The sequence below is a fragment of the Sminthopsis crassicaudata genome, chromosome 2 (genome assembly GCF_048593235.1).
Source record: "Sminthopsis crassicaudata isolate SCR6 chromosome 2, ASM4859323v1, whole genome shotgun sequence".
Lineage (NCBI taxonomy): Eukaryota > Metazoa > Chordata > Mammalia > Dasyuromorphia > Dasyuridae > Sminthopsis > Sminthopsis crassicaudata.
The window spans coordinates 107,747,906-107,761,645 of record NC_133618.1 but is presented as its reverse complement, the minus strand read 5'-3'; the positions used below and the strand labels follow the sequence as shown (position 1 = coordinate 107,761,645).

At 33.3% G+C, this 13,740-nt stretch overlaps 1 long non-coding RNA gene across 6 annotated transcripts in view; it reads right to left on the bottom strand.

Moving 5' to 3' along the window:
- The window catches only part of LOC141554735 (uncharacterized), a 983,981-nt gene that overhangs the window by 667,764 nt on the left and 302,477 nt on the right, over positions 1-13,740 (bottom strand). The window lies entirely within an intron of this gene.

Genomic DNA, 13,740 nt, shown 5'->3' with positions numbered 1-13,740 from the left:
CTAGGCAAGTCAATAAGCTTCTTGCTATCTCAGACAACTTTTTAGGTCTATATGTGCCAGATCAATGCAATGTCTTTGCTGCCAGAGTTTGAATAAACAAATACCCCAAATAGAATAAGATTTATTATAATAATTGTGGTATCTCAGTTCACAGTCATCTAAAATTTCAGACACCAACAGTCCCATTTCATAGATGAGAAAACTGAAGTTCAAGGAAGTTAAATAATTTGTGAAAATTGACATTAGCAGATGATCAGCATCTGGGTCCATTTTAGTGATCATTTGAAGGAATATAATATTTTGAAAATGTATGCATCTGTATCAGATGTTATTTTTGCTAGGAAATTGTTATTGTCAAGGTCTCTTGTGAATCATATGAGAAATACCAAGAAATCTGCTTTAAATACACCTGAAAGGCCTGATATTTAGGCCATCTTATACTAGATAACTCTGGGGAAAAAAAGAAAAGGTATTGTCTAGTAAATTAGAGGGTAGAAGGAAAGACATTACTTGAAAAAAAACCCAAATCCTTAAACCATTTAAATCTAATGTGCCTGACATTCTGTCTCACTCTCCCTGAGAATCCTTTAGCTTTCCATTAGTCTGTTTTAAATGAAGATAAAAAACCCAGTAACCAGGCTTCCCTTCTGTACATAATACCTTGTTAACACATTAATGCTTGGGAAAATGTGCTACTACATATAGGAGGTATGCTGATTATTTGTATAAATTAACAGCTGAAAAATCCAAGCTTGCTACAAGGCTACAAGAGACATGGCAGCAACCTTTTGGGAATTTGAATTCACAATTCTTTCTCCCACTTCTCCCCTCCCCATCCCAAACTATTTTCTCCTAAAAATCTTCTTTGGCCTAGATTTTTAGAAATTAGAGCTAATTAAAATCAATTTAAAAAAAAAAAAGAAGACTTGCATGATATCTCTTGAGATAATTAGAGACATCTTGGAGTGTCATGAAAGTACTTAGAACTCAAGGGGTTAGGAGGGGGAGGAAGAAAAAAGATCACCAGTTTCCCTATTCAAAGCAGTGAAGTTTGGAAGAAGGAGTCTGCCCACGTTACATATTGACTTGCACTAGTTTATAGAAGATAGCTAGAGGCACCTGAGCTTCAATTTTAATGCTGCCTAAATTACAACCACCAACTTCCACTAAGTGATACTGGCTTTTAATTTGGACAAGACAGTTTGTAGAATAAGTTAGCTTTATTCTTCAATCAATTTGACCCATAGACTGTCATCATTTACAGTGATACATTAAGTAAATTGTGCAACCTTTGGCTAAAAATGTGTGCACAATTAGCTAAGTAAAAACTATAAATTTGTTGCTGACTTATTTCCCTTCCACATAATTGAAGTAGTGGCAAAAATAAACTACCTCCACTGTACTTCCATTGCCACTGGGGATCAAGCAAATCCCCGTTAGCATCATGTACAATCCATAATTGCACATCAACAGGCCAGAACCAAAAGTGCAGTTCACCTGTTTTTTGGCAGTTTCCTGAATTAAGTATTTTTTACCATTATAAACAACTTCAAGGAATAATGGTAATAATGACAATGATGTTATCAGAATGTAAATAACTTAAATATATAGAAACCATTGATATTAAGGCATCTCCAAATAAATGGTTTTGTATGAAGCAGGTCTAATGAAGTTGGAACCAGAAGACACACATTTGTGAGACTAGAAGAGCTGAGATGGGACTGCATGGAGAAGAGGTGGCTTTTGTTTGGGGATTTTTTTTCCCCAGTTGAATGGAGTCCAATAAAAATTTGGCAGATTGTGTATTTCAAGGTTTGGGAATGCTTACAGAAATGGATTCCTTCACACTGCTGTGAGTCATTTAACACACATTAGAATAAGAATGTTGTCTTGGGCTCTGTTGCTTCCTGAGAAATATAGTTAATCATAATGAAGAACTTGGGGTGCTGGGAGCCATGTGAAAAGAGGGAAACTCTAAAAGATTTACAAGTGGACGGAAGGAGCCTTAGAATTTTTTTTTTTTAAATCTACTTCATTTTCCATATAAGGAAACAAAGGGTCATGGAGTTAAGCAATTTACTTAAGCCAATAAGATTAGGATTCAAAACCAGGGTCTGACTATCCTTAGGATCACTTTATCATTTTGAGAGATGTGTGCATTTGTGTGTATGTATGTGTCTGGTAGAAGGAAACAGTTTAATTGTGAAGATCTCACAATTTTAAAAATAGAGTATGATTCAATGTGCACTGAGTTCTCCATCTGGAGGTAGATAGCAAGTTTCTCCTGAAGTCTTTGGAATTCTGGTTGGTCATTGTGGTTGATCAGAGTCTTTCAAAGTTGATTTTCTTTACAATATTGATATGTCTTTTTCTTTTTTTTTCTTTCCTTGGTCATGGCTGATGCAGAAATGTGTCTTGGATATCAATACATAGTGGTAATAGATTTTAGTTTTCTGGCTTTCTCAGTGGGCAAGAGAGGAAAGAAGAAAGAGAATTTGGAACTGAAAATAAAATAAAAATAAGAAAACAGACTTGTGAATTTATCATTGGGACTGCATATTAAACATATTAGAACCCAAGATCAATTCTCTGAAAAATCTTCAAAAAGTCTTATCTTAGGATTCTATTTGGAAAATAAATGAAAGAAATTTGAAGATATGGAAATAAAAACTCCAAGTAAAATAAATCGTAAAGCTAAGGCAATAGAGTGGAGCTAAATGTTGATCTTTTTAATATGATGTTGACTGATAGCTGAAATACTAAGAACTATGTGTCTTTTACCATAAAGATTCAAACAGATAATTTCGCTTTCTTTTTTGTGTTTTGTGTATCTCATCTCATTCTTCTTTGTTTTAAATATGGTTTATTTATATTTAAAAAAAACATATTTGGTTATGCAGCCTAAACTTCCTCCTTTTTATATAAAATTGCCATGTTAAATAGAGATGTTATTGTTATCAGGTTTAATTTCATAAATAGTTCATATTTTTTAAAGCAATATTTTCTATAAAACCAAATAGAACAGTGTTTTTCTAAACATATCTAATTTTTTATTTGTTGTTTAATCTAGATTTCATGAATTTGGATTAGACTTAATTTTTTCTATAAGTAATACAAAATTAAAATCAACCTATTCAGTTCTTATTCTTAACTTTGGATTTTGAAAATATTCTATACAAACTGAAAAACAGAAACACTGACATCTGACTTAAGATTATAAAAACAAAAACATTCTAAAAGTAGAAAGCAATTCTGAAAAGACTTTATTTCAATTTGTAATTTTGAATTATCAGTAACTATAAATGAAAAGAACCAATATTTTTACTTTTAGAGTAATGGAAAATTCCTTCATTTTAAAGATTTTAATCAACAGAAGTTATAGTATCATAGAGGTTGTTGCTTCAGTACAAATATACATAGTACATGGTCCTAACATAAATGTGAATAACAAAGGAAATCAAAGTTTAACATGAATTTGGCTATTAATTGAATAAGCTTTGGTAGCATTTCAGAATGTTTTTTCCAGAGACTAGATAATTACCTAAACATCTCTCCTCTCTCCCCATCACCAAATTGGCCAATAAGGTCCATATGAAACGCTAAGAAATAGTAACAATAAGAATTATGAGGACAAGTGAACTTTCAATTAACAGGAGGTTATTTTTTTTTTCCCTAAGGCAATTAGGATTAAGTGACTTGATCAGGGTCACACAGCTAGGAAGTGTTGTGTCTGAGGCTGAATTTGAACTTAGATCCTCCTGACTTCAGGGCTGGTGCTCTATCCACTGGGCCACTTACCCCACAGGAGGTTAATTTAAAGCAAAGGTATTTCCATTGAATTCTGTGGTCATTTTAAAATAATAAATAGAATTAAAATGCTGCTAGAAAATTTACAAGTGGTTCAAACACTATCTTATTTGAGCTTTTTGATAAAGCTGCAAGGTAAATTTGGTAGTTAGATTATATACATTTTTCAGATTTAGAAATTTGGTACGTGACCCAGCCAGGGTCATACAGGTAGTATTTGAGGTAAATTTAAAATCTGGGTTTCCTGGACTCCAAAACCAAGATTCACTCTATATGACAACCTACTTCACATACCAGGCAATGGAAACATAAAAGATATAGCATTCAGAGAATAACTTTGTGTTTTCTAGGGTCCTAGATGCGATTTATATTTGGGCTCAAAATTTTTTTTAATATTTAATATTTCATGAAATCCAGTCCTAATAAGTGACAATGAACAAGAATAGAGAGGCAAAACAGACTGCCTATCTCCAGTGTATCTTAGCTGGTGTTTCTCTCAATCCATGTTCCCTACACAAAGTATCAGAGGCCCTAAAGGACATTTCTACACTGGGTTATTTTATAAATGTGCATAACTAATGTTCATATATGTAACATTTACAACTTATGAGGGGGAGGTACAAATAGAAAGGAATACCTTTATAGAAAGAACCTATGAAAATTTAAAACAAAGTTAGCAATGAATACACTGCTGCTTGCCAACTGAATGATCTTAGCAAATTACTTAATCTCTCTGAGTTGGATTTATTTTTTATATGAAATGGGATTAATTATAATTTATTATCTGAATTCAGTTATCCATATTAAAAAGTCTTTTGACATCTTTGTTATTTCTCTGAATATGTTCATAAATATGTAAGATTTGTGTTTGGACTTTTTGTTATTGCTATTGTTGACAAGAGAACGATGTGATTTTCTGGCAATAAATTTCAAAATAAATTTTCTGAACTAATATCATTGCAACTGATGGATAGAATTCAAATAGTATGTGTGTGTGTGTGTGTGTGTGTGTGTGTGTGTGTGTGTGTGTTTGTGACCTAAGTAAGTCACTTAACCTTTTTTGTCTCAGTTCCTGATCTGCAAAATGAACTGGAAATGGAAATGGGCAAATGGAGATAAACCCAAATGGATATAATCGAACTAAGTGAACAAGAGTCAGACTTGATTTAAAAAAAATGCCTTCCAACTAGGGGATTCTAATCTATCTCTGTCATTTTATAAATGAGGAGACTAAGGTACATAAAGGTCAAGTGATCTTGCTTTGAGATTACAAAATTTATAAAATAACAGAGCTGAGATTTGAATCCAAGTCCCCTGATAGAAAATCCTATGCCTTTTATACTTTATCCTCTTTCATCATGATGAGGGGGGTTGATGACAGATTATATATACATAAGTAACATATAATATGGATACATGTTATTCATATAGCATTTTAAATTTTGCATGGCATTTTACATTTACTTATAATCCTGTCATAGGTACTACAGATATAATTCTCCCCATTTTATTGAAGAAATTGAGCTTTAGAGAAGGCAAATGACTTGCTAATGGTAGTTTAATCAACTAATTTTAATTTTTGATTAATTATTAAAATTATTAAACTCTAAAGCCCATAAGTAATGTTGAGCTAATGACAATAGGGAAGGTTTTTGATAATTTTTGTAACAATTTAGTTAGGGAAAATTATTTTGTAAGTTTCTATAGAAACACACTTGCTTTTACAATATTAATATTAATCCTCTGGGGAATTAATTCAGGGGTAGGATTTAAACCAGATCTTCTTTGCTCCTATTCCAATGCTCTATACCTATATTCTGCTTCTTGTAACTTTCTGGTTTTAAAGCACATGGCATACATTGTTTGAAAACATTATTATTACTAGGTGATATGATGCATAGACTCATGGGAGTCTATCTATTAGGAAGACCCATCTTCCTAAATTCAAATCTGGGTTCAGAAACATATTAGCTGTGTAACTCTGAGCAAGTCACTTAATCCTGTTTGCCTCAATTTCCTATCTGTATAAAGAGCTAGAAAAGAAAATGCCAAAAAGCTTGTGTCACAAAGAGTTGGACACAACGGAAAAGAATTGAAGAACAACAAATTATTATCCCAATTTTTTTTCCTGAGGCAATTGGGGTTAAGAGACCTATCCAGGGTCACACAGCCAGGAAGTATTAAGTGTCTGAGACCAGATTTGAACAGAGGTCCTCCTGACTTCAGGGCTGAAGCTCTATCCACTACACCAATTAGTCACCCCTATTATCCCAATTTTACAGATAAGCAAACTGAAGTTGAACAACATTAAGGGACTTGCTCACAAATTCAAAAGTAGACCACTTTAGATATAATTCAGGTCTTTAGACTCATAATCTGAAGCATTTTCATCCCATACCATGATTTATCTTTCAGTGTATTAAAATACCACCACTGTCAACACTCAGACTTCGATCTAGAAATCACTGATCTTTGCTGAGGAGGATCCTTAAACCTTAACCTTGGAAATCTGCTTCAAATCTTAGTCATTAACTGACTAAGTAGCAACATGCTCTTGGAAAAGTTCGTTTTATTATTTTAAGAGGAGTATAACAATACTAACCATATCCAGAAGCATTTTTTCTCTACCAAAATAAAAACAATTAAATCCAAGGTATACTGAATGCTATAAAAATCTTAAAATAAAATCAGGAGGGTTACAGAAACTTAAATCTTTAAATCTGGTGATGTTACCAGGTGACACAATAATTATGTTATATAGAGTTTTAGAACATTTCAATATGTGACAACATCCCTTGGCCTATATTTGTATCAGTAATGTACCTGTGGTTTTCCCAGAAAGCTGGACTCTTACAAGAGTGATGAGGAGCTCAAACACAATACTTGACCTAAATACATTATGTAACACTGGATGCCTGTTAAATAGGTCAGCCTGGGCTCTTAAAACTTATGCAAAACTTATAGTCTTCCACATAGAAGCTATGTCACTAGTCAAACTATATCAAAATCAGCTTTCTAGACAAGAAGGCAATTCTCATCACACACACACAGACACACATCCCTCTCCTTTCACCATACATAAAGCTTCTTAAATACTGTCCTACACTTGTCATATATCTTTAGGCCATAGAAAGTAATAAAGGCAATGAGGCTGACGAAAAGCTTAGCAATCCTGAGGTTCATTTAAATGGATGGGAGTTCTTTGAACACTGTTAGAGACATTCTTAATTCTTATTCTTCCAGCAAAAGGAAATGAGATTATGAAGGCACATAGGTCCCCTGCTACCATACCAGAGTGGGTACATAGTTTCACAGAGTACAGACCTTACTGATTGCTTTTAACAGTGACTAATCATAGAAAACTGTATTTTCCTCAGAAGTCTCACAGTTTCTTTCTTGCCTCTCCCATAGAATCGATCAAATATTCTTGACAAAGTTGTCTAAGATTCATTAGCTAACTCAAGGCAGGATTACTATGGAAGCTCGAGCTACCTAGTAAGAAAAGCTTTAATAAACAGGATGTCAAAATTTCATGGCATCTTATACATGGGTCTTCTGTTTTATCAGGTTCATGTTAGCATTCCAGCAATCTGGCTTTCATACACAACCTTCAATCACACTAGTGGGAAATTATTCTCTACTGAAAGGTGGGGATTAAGCTTCACTAATGGTAAGTAAGGTTTCTGGCAACTTGTATACCATCTCAGTTATGAAAACCAAAAGTAGTTATAAAAATTCACTTTAGCCAATACCTTTTCACCTATCTAATGTTTACTCACATGCTAGGTAAAGGCCATGTTTATTAGAAGACAGACTGATCCTTGACTAGGATAATGCAAACCACCCACTTTCCATATTCAGGCAAGACTATGATCTCCTGAAAAATATGGCTAAAAATAGTGGCAATATTGAGAAGGAAAAGAGCAAAAATAGAAGGGAAAGGACACAGCCTGGACAACTCACAGCCTGGACAGTCATCCCTTTAATGACTAAGAGAATATTAATGTATACAGTGACAGTGTTTATTCTGGGGAATATGATATTTTCTAAATTATTTTTTTTCTGAGATTTTCTGTTTTTTTTTTAATATCATTACAGTTTTATCCAGTATCCCTCTTCCTGACCACATTAGAGAGCCATGCCATATGACAAATAAGTCAGAAAACATGGACAAAAAATAAGTAACACCTGTGGATTTCTTACCTCCACAAAGAAGTGTTAGGAATGTACTTTCATGCTTGATCTATATAATTTTGTTACATTTACTTTTGATTTTTTTTCAATTGGTCTTTCCACTTATATCATACTGCTTGTATTTCTTCTTGGCTCTTACTTTACTTTATATAAATTCATGAAACTCCTTCCATGCTTCTCTGTATTCATCATGATCTTCCCTGCTGACAGCAAAGTAATACTCCATTGCATTCATATCACTCAATTTGGCCATTTCCTGATTGATGGGCTTCTACTTTGTTTTCAGTTCTTTGCTATGTGATATTTATTTTTTTTAATCATTAAACTTTGCATTCCTCTGACACTTAACAGTCCAGACAGTGCTCTGCTCCAAATAACTCCAAATTAGGCAATGTCAGTATAATTATCCCCATTTTATAGATGACAAAACTAACACTTGAACAGGTTAGATGATTGGTCCATAATCCCTGAAGCCAGTAAAATGTACTTGAAACCAGGCCTCTTATCCACAATGATATAAAGTTTTTCTTTCTTTTTCTTTCATGAAATAAGGAGACAAATCTTTATTAAACACTTACTATGTATCAGGCAGGCAGCTAAGTAGTAGAGTGGGTAGAGCACTGGCCGTGGAATCAGGAAGACTTGTTTTCATGAGTTCAGAACTGACCTCAGACACTTACCAGCTATGTGACATTGGCCAGTCACTTAACCCTGTTTGCCTCTATTTATTCATCTGTAAAATCAGTTGGAGAAGGAAATAGCAAAGCACTCCAGTGTCTTTACCAAGAAAATCCCAATATAGGATCACAAAGAGTCAAACATGACTGAACAACAAATGTGCCAGGTGCTTTATAAATATTATCTTATTTGATCCTAACAACAATCATCAGCATTGTATAGCTCAAATTTGACTCTGGGGCAAAACAGCACTACTTACATATGGAACTAAGATTTTATGTTTATTTCTCTCTATGAAACAGGGAGCATTTACCTCTCTCCATTATCTTCCAGGTTCAATCTTAAGCATCTGAGCCACATTCCTCACAGCACAAACGCTTAAGTTTTCCATGATGGAATGATACTCATTAAGAAGACAGCAAAAATGGAGCCTTGAAATGGGAAATGAACTACTAAAATGAAGTTCTAAAAACAGTTACTCTGTTCTGTTTAAGGCATTAAAACTCAAGTGCATTGAAAAAGAGACCTCTGCTGTTGAGTTAAACTACAATATACTGTGAAAAATAGTCTTCACCTTACCCCATACACCTGTTAGCTGCCAATGAAGAGACAGCTAAATCCACACAAGGAAACTTAAAAGGAAAAGATTTTTTTTAAAAAGCTGCAGCATCCTAAATCTCTGGGAAATCTAACCATCTTCTTCTTGCTGAACTTCACAGAGGCAACTGGTCACAGTCAGTGAGGTAGGTAGCTTCCCAGTCAAATCCAGTTCTTTTAGGACAAGTGATTATTTTCTTTTCCTATGTGACCTAGTGAATGCAGCAATGCTCCGAAAAGACACTATTTCTGCCCTAAAGGCATTTATGTCCTACCAACTTACCACCTAATGCTCATAATCATGCTCGGCAAAGTGACAAAAATAAGACTGCCGTTCGTTTGCATATTGAAAACAAAATACATACTATTCTGCTGCTTCTTTTATTGCATTGTTATTTCATCATTATTCACCACAGTTCTTGCCTTCATTTGCAGAGTTTGGGTTTTAATGTAATGGCCATTCAATAAAAATGTTGCTTTTAAGGGTTTGCATATCATCCCATTTTCTCTTCAACCCTTCAGCAACCATATGGCAAGCAATCAGGTCTGCAATCACTAGGTCCATATTATATAGAGCATGATTTCAGCATTATGCTATTACCCATCTGTTTCTGTAGAAAAAGACATGAACCCTTGTATAAGAGGTCAGTGGTTTCATTGCACACCGTATTCCAGAAATCTATCTCTGTTCACTTGAGATCACTTTTGTGATTTACTCTAGTCTCCAGGCCAGACTTTTTTTTTTTTTTATAAGAAATACAGACAATCAGCACAATTTGTCTGTCTGACTGTTGTATGAAATTATTTCTAACTGGAGCACTAAACACTTAAACTTTCTTAGTTAAGGATTCTCTTTTCTCCCACCCCTTACCCCCAGACTCTACATTTTAAAAAAATTTATGTGGGTGGTAAAGGAATAAAATCTGCCTCACCTGGTTTTCTATATAACAGTCTGAAGAATAAAAATCTTACAATGTTAGAGCTGAAAGAGACCTTAGATATTATTTCTTCTACTATTGCTTTGTACATTTGGAAATTGAGGGCCAGAATTAATCCTAAATAACATTGAAAATTAGCTGCAGAGAGAGAACAGGACAGCCCAAGTAAGTCCCATGCCTCTTCACTTCTACTTCTTTACTCTATCCCATCACATTGATAATCTGTGATCTATGATCATCTCAAGTCTTTTATAAGGGTAGGAGGATTGGTGAACAGGGATCACTTACGTGCATTATATGTGATGTACAAAAGTGTATATGTGTATAAATATATTATATAAATGTAGTCTCACAGACAGTTATTAGGAAAAAATATGTAAAGAACACTGTTAACTAGTGGACATAATTTTAGTGTTAGCTTTTAATTTGACCTCATGCTTAGCTCTGCATTTAATAAAAAGAACAGTTATAATGAAGTTCAGATGTAACCAATTAAGCCTAAGAAGAGACTTAGCCAACAAGGAATTAAGTTTGTTATAAGGCAGTGACTTCATTAAACATAACTTGTCATAAAATACATCCAAGATATCCTCAATTGTATGTGCTTTATTGTCATGAAATTGGTAGCAGAAGCATAACTAAGAGAAAATACACTGGGCAGGTGAAACCACCAAGTATCTTAGATTTTCACAAAAATCAGTCAGGATCATTAAGACTGGCCAAAGTTGTCCACAAAGCAGATGTTCTCCTCATATCAAAGAAAGAGCCACCTAAATGAAAATCACTTGGTCTTGTTTCACCATAATCTCCCATAACCCTATGACAATATAGGGGATCAACCACAAAAAATTAATGTAAACTCTAAAGTGTTCATAGCATAAATAAGTGAAAATTACAGGTTGACAACCAACAATTACAAAATAAATGCTATTCAACAGCTGAAATAATAATAGATGGAAAGATATATTATATAGTTTTGGCCTACAGCTTTATTTACTGTTTTCAAGAAACCTGAATGTCATGACACTAATATAAACAATATTTAATAAACAATGTAATGATGGAAACTTAGAAAAATGCTGCTAGAGTTAATTAAAAATCTACAATTGAATAAGATCCTTTATAAAGCAATAGATGATGCAAAAAGGCAACTGTTTATTGCATATTCTAATAATTATTCTTAAACAAAAATTATAGGCTAAGAGACTAATCATACTTTTCAAAAATACCTTATGGGGTTGAAAATCTCTTAATTTTTATATCACTTGATTTCTTAAATCAATGACTTTAAGGATGAGACTGGGAAAATAAAACTTTTTATATATATAAATTAAGTTTTAATATTCATTTTTAAGACAAAGCAAGAAAATGAAATGTTAAAGGTGGCACATATCTTTTAGTTTAGACTGTATTGGAAGAAAGAAACAAACTGGGTTGGCAATTTTTTGCAAGATTCTTTTCTATGAATATCATCCTTCAACTTCCCATTAATATCTTGATATAAACAGAGAAGAAATCAGTAATTAAAGAAATAGAAGAGTCTATGATTTAAAAAGATGGCAGGCCCAATATGGTAGGAAAATGAAGAAATTATCAATTGGAAATAACTGAAACAAAATAGCAGAAACTCAGTACAAGTAATATTTTGCCATAATAGTTGAATGAACACACAGGGCTGACTTTGGTCAAGGTTGCAAGGTCACAGAAATTTGATTTCAGTTCCCAAGTTACCTTTTCTCTAAATTCTTCTTCTCCTAGGGTATATTATAATTTCCTCGCAGGTAAGGTGCCCAATGTGTCCAGGTCTCTCCCTCTTTTCTCTCTATCAAAACTTGAATCCTTAATTCCTCACAATAAATAAATCATTGAGCACAGTTTAGCATCTGTACCCAGAGACATTTACATTTTAATATAATTAGCTAAGAGGAAGAAATTATCTAAAAAATTATTTAAAAAATAATTTTTAAAAAAATCTCAATAATGGAATATATATCAGTCCTTTGTAAGGATAATTTTTGGAGTCAATGGAATCCAACCTGTGCCTCTGCCAAAAGATTATCTAACAGCAATTACTTGTTAGACAGGTGAGTCCAACTAGTGTTTTTTTGTTGTTGTTGTTGTTTTTCTTTTCTTTCCTTTTTTTCCTACTTCTTGTCTCTTTCAACATAACAGTCAATGAGAGTAGTGATTACTCTAAGAAACATTTGTGGAGAGATATTTGCAATAAAATTAACAGTATTTTAAAATCAGTTCACTTACAAACTGAATACAGTCGAATCAGGTAGTAGAATATTTAAAAGACTAAGACTGGAAGTCTTGGTCTTAATTTTCTCATGTATAAAATGAAAGGAATTTTCATACTTGTCTGCAAAGTTACATTTGGTCAAGAACACATCACTATTCTCTAAAGTCACTCTACTGAGATTGCTCTGCAAATGACCCTAATGGAGCCCTTTTCCATGAAAATCTGAAATATGCCAGGACTTCTACTTCAAGGTCACTTCTTTGAATCTTCTAGGTGAATCTTTCTGCATCACCCTCAATCATTTATCAACAACCAAGATCCCACTTCTACAAGGCAAAGCAAAAACTGGAAAAGAGTTAAATCTGGGCTTTGTTGTTAGAAATTCAATCTTTTGTTTCCATGAAAATATGATAACAATCCATATTTCCCCCATTTTATCTTCTTCCCAAAAACCTAAACTTTTAGAATACAGGAGAGTTAAATCATTTCTTTGTTCATTGGCTTTTCATTTATTTTATAATAATAATTTATGAATTATTTTGGATTTCTTTGTTTCCCATTCCTTCCTGAAGCAGATGTTATAATTTGCTCTATACCTATTAGTACTAGCTAACATTATTTTTCTTACTGTCACATAGTAACATGGTGATTATTTAGATAGTACTTTGAGATTTGCAAAGTCTTACCTAATTATCTTGCAGGAGCCTTACAACAATCTTGTGAGTTAAGTTAAGTATTCTAGATCATATGATGCTTATACACCTTGTATACTCTGAGCTGAGATGGGAGGGAAGGAAGGAGGAATGAGAAAATAACTTGCCTGAGTGAGTTAGTGAAACAGGTAGATCTTGAATCCAAATTTCATTGACACCAATTCCAGTACGTTTAACTCTGTTCAGCTCTCCCTGATGACATGCTAACTTTGTTAAAAGCAGGGAACACATCCTTTCAAACTTTTCTACTCTAGAGTCTTTATACAGCTTTTATATCTGTGGGCACAGTAAGTACTTAATAAATACATATTTTTAAAAGATTTAAACAAAGAACTATTAAGTAAAGAATGAGTTTCCTATCCATCATTATTTAAAAATTGCCTTAGACCTAAAGGACAAATTATCCTTCAGTGATAATAATGATAATAATGAGAAGAGCTAAACTTTAAAACACATGTTATAGAAGTTAATGAGAGTTTATGGTCAATTCAGACAACCATACTCACTGGTATGGATAGGTGGGTAGGTAAGAAGATAGAGAAGCAGACATTTAAAATAGTGTCTTAAG